The sequence below is a fragment of the Mustela erminea genome, chromosome X, assembly GCF_009829155.1.
Source record: "Mustela erminea isolate mMusErm1 chromosome X, mMusErm1.Pri, whole genome shotgun sequence".
Taxonomy (NCBI): Eukaryota; Metazoa; Chordata; class Mammalia; order Carnivora; family Mustelidae; genus Mustela; species Mustela erminea.
The window spans coordinates 78,490,971-78,500,047 of record NC_045635.1 but is presented as its reverse complement, the minus strand read 5'-3'; the positions used below and the strand labels follow the sequence as shown (position 1 = coordinate 78,500,047).

Sequence of the window (9,077 nt, the reverse complement as noted above, 5' to 3'; positions counted from 1 at the left end):
ACAATTGTAAATATCTATGCCCCCAATATGAGAGCAGCCAATTACATAAGAAAACTGTTAATCAAGATAAAGAGTCATATTGATATGAATACACTAATCATTGGAGATCTAAACACGCCTCTCTCAGAAATAGACAGATCACTGAAGCAGAAAATCAATAAAGAAACAAGAGCATTGAATGACACATTGGACCAGATGGACCTCATAGATATATACAGAACATTCCACCCGAAAACAACAGAATACTCATTCTTCTCCAGTGCACATGGAATTTTCTCCAGAATTGACCGCATACTGGGTCACAAATCAGGACTCAACCGATACCAAAAGACTGAGATTATTCCCTGCACATTCTCAGATCACAATGCTTTGAAACTGGAGCTCAATCACAAGGAAAAATTCTGAAGGAACTCAAACACCTAGAAGCTAAAGATCACCTTGCTTAAGAATGCTTGGATCAACCAGGAGATCAAGGAAGAACTGAAACAATTCATGGAAACCAATGACAAGACACTTCGATCCAAAACCTATGGGATACAGCAAAGGCGGTCCTAAGGGGGAAATACGTAGCCATCCAAGCCTCCCTCAAAAAAAATTGAAAAATCCAGAACACAGCACCTTTCTCTACACCTTAAAGAACTGGAGACTCAACAACAAATCAAACCAACTCCACACATAAGAAGGGAAATAATCAATATTAGAGCTGAGATCAATGAGGTAGAAACCAGAGATACAGTAGAACGTATCAATGAAACTAGAAGCTGGTTTTTTGAAAGAATCAATAAGATTGATAAACCATTGGTGACACTAATGAAAATATTTGTTTTAATTTGAGTCTCTTTCATGTATTAAAAATTCAATGGACTGAAAAGGAAGATCAGAGCTATCTTGCAAGCATCTTTGAAGAGTGCATTTGCTTCACCCAAATTAGTATGTTTACTGTAGAATGCTTTTTAAGCGGATATCTCTGGTTTGTCACATGTCACAAGTACTTAAGATGACTGTGAAACTAGAGAACAGTACCTCAGAAAAATAATGCTTCTATTAAATTCCCTGAGCATCCAGTGTGAGCTGCTTCCTCAGTCTAAAGACTACATGGAGGGCTTTAGCTGAGAATTTAGAATAGTCCTCAAACACATCCATGAGTCCCTAGATACCATTCACATTAAAAACAAACAAACAAACAAAAAACCTGCCTCTGTATTCCAAAGCTAAAATTAACCCAACTACAGCAAAGGTTGAAAATGACTGGCTTTGATCCATAGCTCAGCAGTTGTTAAATCTTGAATCTAATTGCACCAGCTACCTCATGATGTGGAAGATGTATTTGTAATCAAGGGGCATTGAAATATTATAGAAAATATAAAAAGTGCAAAGCTTCCATTCTTGGAATTTAATCAGAGTCTGAATGTCCATTTATCTAGGATATTGTGAGAGACATGTTTATAATGGATGTATTCTTTGAGGTCCATTCCAGCTTTCTAATTCTGTTTTAAGGGTAGAAATATCTCAAAGGGGACTATTTGGAGCATGCTTTTTTCCTGATGATTTTAATAGTTTTCTCATTGATACGTATGTGAATTACAAGATGGTCCCTTAGGTAAGGTGACAAGGTGAAATATAGAACTCTATAATAAAAACACATGATGAAGAAACTATAAAAGTCCATTAATTTGTCCATTTTGTCATCCATTTATCTATTTCATACAGATTATTTATAAATATTAGGCACAGTTTACAAAAAAGTAAAAATCTATCCATTTTTATCATCCATTTAATATAATTTATATTCTATTTAATTAAAATAAGTATACTGAGTTCTGGTGTTGGAAGAGTAGATTATATCAACTAAAACACCCTGCCCATTGTACTGACAATTGGCAATGCAGGCCATTGCAAGCAACTGGACCAAACACAAACATGACTCAGCCATAATAGTAGGGTGCACAAAACCCATACAGGAGAAACCCATGGTTCTGGTGAAGAGGGGATATTGTGTTACATGGCACTACAATGCCTCTTCTTCATAAGGCCACTATTTCAAGATCAGGAAACATAGCTGCCTTTCCTAATACCTAGAAACAAAGACAAAATGAGCAGACAGAGGAATATGTTCCAAATGAAACAATAGGACAAAACCACAGCAAAAGAGCTAAATAAAGCATAGATAAGAAATATGCTTGATAAAGAATTCAAAATAATGAACATATGCATACTGGGCATGAGAAAAGAGTGGAGGATCTCAGTGAGTCCTCTAACAAAGAGGACTATTCAGATGAAAAGAACTAATCAGATGAAAAGCTCAAGAGCTGAAATTTAAAAATTACACTAGAGAGAATCAATAGCAGATTAGAGGAGGAAGAGTAGATTAGCATCCTGAAAGATAGGGTAATGGAAAACAACAAAGCTGAACAGAAAAAGAAAGAAAGAAAGAAAAAAGAAAATTAGAATAAGTTATGGGAACTCAGCAACATCATCAAGCATAATAACATTCACATTATAAAGATTCCAGAAGAGTGATAAAAGGGGAAGAAATTTTATTTGCAGAAATAATAGCTGAAATCTTCCCTAATCTGGGGAGGGAGAGAGACATCCAGATCGAGGAAGCACAGAAAACTCCCAACAAAATTAATCCAGGGAGGTTCACACCACAACGCACAAAACTTAAAATATCAAAAAGTAGAGATAAGAGAGAATTTTAAAAGCAACAAGAGAAAGATATGTACAAGGAAAACCCCATAAGGTTATCAGCTGATTTTTCAGCAGAAACTTTGCAGACCAGAAGAGAGTGGCATGATATATGCATAGTGTTGAACTGAAAAAATCTGCAACCAAGAATACTATATCCAGCAAGGCTACCATTCAGAAGAAAGATTAAGACCTTACCAGACAAACAAAGGTTAAAGGAGTTCATCACCACCAGACCAGTCTTACAAGAGACAGTGAAGGGAATACTTTGAGTGGAAAGAAAAAGCCATAATTAGGAGTAAGAAAATTATGAAAGGCAAAAATGTCACCAGTAAATGAAAACATGTAATAAAAGTAATAGATTAATCACTTATAAAACCAGTATGGTTATTAAAGCACAAAAGCAATAAAATCAATTATATCTGTAAAATCAGTCAAGGGATTCACAAAATAAAGGGATAAACTGTATAACAGCATATATATAAAATGTGAGGGAGTTAAAATTTAGTGGTTTTAGAATGGGTCCAAACTTAAGTGACCTTCGATTTAATAGACTGCTATATGCATAAGATGTTATGAACCTCATTTTACCCACAAATCAAAATTCTATAATAGATACAAAAAAATAAACAGAATGAAATAAAAGCATAACACCAAAAAAAAAAGCCACCAAGCCACAAGGAAAGACAGTAAGAAAAGAACAGAGAAGGAATGCACAAGCAACCGTAAAACCAGTAACAAAATGGTAATGAGTATATACCTATAAGGACTTTAAATGTAAATGGACTAAATACAATAATCAAAAGACATAAGGTGAGTGAATTCATAAAAAAGGAAGAATATACAGCCTACAAGAGACTCACTTTAGAACTAAAGACACATACAGTTTCAAAGTGGGGGATGGCAAAACATTTACTATGTAAATGTAAATTAAAAAAAAAAAACCTAGGGTAGCAATATTTATATCAGACAAAGCAGACTTTAAACCAGACTGTAACCCAGATGTCCACTGACAGATGAATGCATAAAGATATGGTATATATACACAATGGAATATTACTCAGCCATCAAAATTATAAACTTTTATCATTTGCAACAACATGGATGGAACTGGAGGGTATTATGCTAAGCAAAATAAGTTAACCAGAGAAAGACGATTATCATATAGTTTCACTCATTTGTAGAATTTAAGAAACAAACCAGAGGATCATAAGGGAAGGGAGGGAAAAATAAAATAAGATAAAATCAGAGAGGGGGAAAAACCATAAAAGACAATTAACTATAGAAAACAAACTGAAGGCTGCAGGAAGGGAGTTGGGTAACTGGGATGGGGTAAGATGGGTGATGGGCATTAAGGAGGGCATGTGATGTAATGAGCACTTGGTGCTATATGCAACCGATGAATAACTGAACTCTACATCTGAAACTAATGATATACCATATGTTAATTAATTGAATTTAAATAAAATAAGATAGGGGAGCCTGGGTGGCTCAGTGGGTTTAGCCTCTGCCTTTGGCTCAGGTCATGATCTCAGAGTCCCGGGATCAAGCCCCACATCAGGCTCTCTGCTCAGTAAGGAGCCTGCTTCCCCCTCTCTCTCTGGCTGCCTTTCTGCCTACTTGTGATCTCAGTCTCTCTCTCTCTCTCTCTCTCTGACAAATAAATAAATAAAATCACTAAAATAAATAAATATTTTAAAAAGACATAACAAGAGATAAAGAAGGCCTTTATGTAATGATAAAGGGGAAAATCCAGTAAAAGGATATAATAATTTTAAATATTTATGCACCAAAATGGAGGTACTAAATACATAAAATAACTATTAACAGACAAAAAGAGAGAAATTGATAATACAATTGGTAATACAATAATAGGAGGAGACTTTAACACCCAATTACATCAATGGATAGATTTTACAGACAGAAAATCAACTTCTGAATGACACAATGGACCAGATGGATTTAACAGAAATATTCAGAGCATTACATCCAAAACCAAGGGAGGGAATACACATTCTTTTCAAGTGGATGTGGAACATTTTCCAGAACAGATCACATGTTAGATCACAAAACAAGTCTCAATAAATAAAAATATTGAATCATATCATGCATCTTTTCTGATCACAACAGAATGAAACTAGAAATAATTCACAAGAAAAGATCTGGAAAAAACACAGGTACACAGAGCCTAAATAACATGATACTAAATAACCAATGGGTCGATGAAGAAATCCAAGAGAAAATTTAAAAAAAAATATATGGAGACAAATGAAAACACAACAATCCAAAATCTTTGGGATGAAATAAAAGCTGATTTAAAGGGGAAAATTGTAACAATACAATTGTAACATATCCATGTTGCCAAAGCAATCTACAAAAGCAAAATGCAAGTGCTGAAACAACACCAGAGCAAAAACCTTTTGCACAGTGAAAGGAACCATTGGCAACAACACAAAGGCAACCTAACTAAATGTGAGCGGATATTTACAAATGTTAGATTCAATACAGGGCTAATACCAAAGCATATTAAGAACTTATAAAACTCAATACCCCAAATACAGATAATCCAATTAAAAATGGGCAGAGGGGGGCGCCTGGGTGGCTCAGTCTGTTAAGCCTCTGACTTTGGCTTGGGTCATGATCTCAGGGTCCTGGAATCGAGCCCCATGTCTGGCTCCCTGCTCAGCGGGAAGTCTACCTCTCCCTCTCCTTCTGCTCCTCCTCCTGCTCATTCTTTCTCTCTCTCAAATATATAAATCTTAAAAAACAAAAAAGAAGAAAAATGGGCAGATGCCTTAGTGATGTTGAACATTATGTGTCTGTTGGCCATTTGCATGTCTTCTTTGGAAAAATGCCTATTTAAGGCATCTGGTGTTGTTTCAGCACTTGCATTTTGCTTTTGTTTCCCTTGCCTCAGGAAACCTATCTAGAAAAATATTGCTATGGCTGATGTCAAAGAAATTACTGCCTCAGTTTTCCTCTAGAGTTTTTACAGTTTTAGGTCTCCATTTAAGTCTTTACTCTATTTGGATTTATTTTTGTGTGTGCTATAAGAAAGTGTCCAGTTTCATTCTTTTTTTTTCTTTTTTAAAGATTTTATTTATCTATTTGACAGAGAGACAAAGCAAGACAGGAAATACAAGCAGGAGGAGTGGGATATGGAGAAGCAGGCCTCCTGCCAAGCAGCAGCTCAATGCAGGGCTTGATCCCAGAACCCTGAGATCATGACCTGAACTGAGGGCAGATGCTTAATGACTGAGCCACCCAATTGCCTCTCCAGTTTAATTTTTTTGCATGTAGCTATCCAGTTTCCAGCACCATTTATTGAAGAGACTATCTTTTCTCCATTATATATTCTCCTTTGTCATAGATTAATTGACCATATAATCATGAGTTTATTTCTGGGCTCTGTAATCTGTTCCATTATGTCTGTTTTTGTGCCAGTACCACACTATTCTGATTACTACATCTTTGTAGTATATCTTGAAATCTGGGATTGTGATACCACCAGCTTTGTTCTTCTTTTTCAAGATTGCTTTGACTATTTGGGGCCTTTAGTGAGTCCATAGAAATTTTAGAATTTATTGCTTTAGTTCTGTGAAAAATGTTATTGGTATTTTGATGAGCATTGTTTTAATATGTAGATTGCTTTGGCAACATGGATATTTTAACAACATTCGTTCTTCCAATCCACAAGCATGGAATATCTTTCTATTTGTTCATGTTATCTTCAAGATCCTTCATCAATATTTTATAGTTTTCAGAGTACTTTACTTGGCTAAGATTATTCCTAGGTATTTTTTTTTCTTTGTGGTTCAGTTGTCAATGGAACTGTAATCTTTGGTTCTCTTTCTGGTATTTCATTATTAGTGTATAGAAATGTAAAAGGTTTCTGTATATTAATTTTGTATTTTGTGACTTTTCTCAGTTCATTTATCAGTTCTGATAATTTTTTTTGTGGAGTCCTAGGGTTTTCTATGTGTAGTACAATGTCATCTGCAAATAGTGACTACAAATAGTGAAAGTTACCAATGATATGCTTTTTATTTCTTTTTTTTTTGTTGTTTGGTTGTTGTGTCTAGTAATTCCAGTACTGTGTGAATAAAAGTGGCTAGAGTGGGCATCTTTTTTTCTGATCTTAGAGAAAAATCTCTCAGTTTTTCACCATTGAGGATGATGTTCATTGTGGGTTTTTCATATATAGCCTTCATTATGTTGAGTGATATTCCCTCTTAACCTGCTTTGTTGAGGGTTTTTATCATCAATGGATATTATACTTTGTTAAATATTTCTTCTTTTATTAAGATGGTCATGTGATTTTTATCCTTTCTCTTTTTAGTATGATGTATCACATTGTTTGTTTTGTGAATACTGAACCACACTTGCAGGAATAAATTCCACTTATCATGGTGAATGATTTTTTTTAATGTACTGTTGGATTTGATTTGCTAATATATATATTCTTAAGACAGAGAATAATTTATTCACACCCTCCAGAGAAGTAGATAGCTTCAGTCTATAACAAAATATTGTATTTTAAAGCATAGGTCAGTAAATGTATATGAGACTATACACCACTGTATACAAATCAACTGATCAAAGCACAACTTCTCAGTGTTCAAAACAGAATAAGCTTCCTTGTACAAGCAATATCTTTGTGACACTTTCAACTTTATTATTCCCCTCTTTTCGTCACTCTCTCCTTCAACAATATCCACACCAGCCTCCTCATAATCCTTCTCAAGAGCAGCCATGTCCTCATGGGCCTCAGAAAACTCTTCTTCCATGCCTTCACCCACATACTGGTGACCAAAGGCACACTTGGCATACATCAAGTCAAACTTGTCATCCAGGTGGGCCTAGGACTCAGCAATGGTTGTGGTATTGCTCAGAATGCACACAGCTCTCTGTACTTTGACTAGGTCTCCCACTCCATAGTGCGAGGCTGGTAATCAATGCCAACTTTGAAGTCAGTGGGGCACTGGTCCACAAACTGGATGGTATGCTTGCTCTTGATCATAGCAATGGCAGCATTGACATCTTTGGGAACCACATCACCATGGTTCAACAGGCAGCAAGCCATCCATTTACCATGGTGGGGGTCATATTTCACCCTCTGGTTGGCTGCCTCAAAGCATGCATTGGTGATGTGTGCTACAGAAAGTTATTCATGGTAGGTTTTCTCAACAGAGATGACAGGGGCATATGTGGCCAGAGGGAAGTGGACATGGGGGATAGGGCACCTATTTGTCTGGAATTATGTCAGATCAACATTCAAGGTTCCACCAAATCTGAGGAAAGCAGTGATGGAGGACACCATCTGATATATCAACCTATTTAGGTTAGTGTAGATTGGGAATTCAATACCATGGTTTCTATGACAAATGTCATAGATGGCTGTGTTTTCTACTGTGAAAGCAGAGTCAGAGTTCTCCAAATACATTCATCTGGTGTGAGTAGTGAGGATGGAGTTGTAGGGCTTAACTACAGCTGCAGAAACCTGGGGGGCTGGGTAAATGGAGAATTCTAGCTTGGACTTCTTGTGGTAATTGACAGAGGTGTTTCATCAGCAGGGAAGTGAACCTGGAACCCCTCCAAAGTTGTGGAAAACCAAGAAGCCCTGAAGACCTGTGCACTGGTTGACCAGTTACTGAATTCGATCTAAGACAAGGTCAGTGATCTCCTTGCTAATGGTGTAATGCCCTTGGGCATAATTATTGGCAGCATCTTCCTTGCCTATGATGAGGTGCTCAGGGTGGAAAAGCTGGCAGTAGGTGCCAGTGTGAACTTCATCAATGACTGTGTCTTCTAGGTCTACAAACACTGCCCTGGGCCTAGTGCCCTACAAACACTGCTTGCCAGGACCCGTCTCACTGAGGAAGATGTGGAAGGAGTCATCTTCTCCTCCAAAGGTCTTGTCACTTGGCATCTGGCCATCAGGCTGGATTCTATATTCCAGGCAACTGAGCTCCCAGAAGGCATTGCCAATCTGGATACCAGCCTAGCCAACATGGATGAAGATACATTCACACATGGTTGCTAATTTGCAGCTGCGGAGCAGATGTTGTAGAGGAAGAAGAGAGGTTGTTACTTCTTACAGCATGATTCTTAGGTGGTCAATGTAAGAGAACCTGCCTTGACCTGCTGATATTTTGTTGAGGATTTCTGCATCTATGTTCATCAGGCATATCAACTGGTAGATTTTTTTTTTGTAGTGTCTTTATCTGATTTTCATATTAGGGTAATGCTGGTTTCATAGATTGAATTTGGAAGTTTTCCTTCCATTTTTTGGGAATAGTTTAAGAAGGATAAACATCAACTCTTCTTTAAATGTTTGGTAGAATTCACTTCTGAAGTCATCTGGTCCTGGAGTTTTGTTTATTGGGAAT

At 36.6% G+C, this 9,077-nt stretch overlaps 1 pseudogene; it reads right to left on the bottom strand.

Annotated features, from left to right (window-relative positions):
- Positions 1-7,199: 7,199 nt before the first annotated feature.
- On the bottom strand, positions 7,200-8,722 carry LOC116582300 (annotated as a pseudogene).
- Positions 8,723-9,077: the final 355 nt, after the last annotated feature.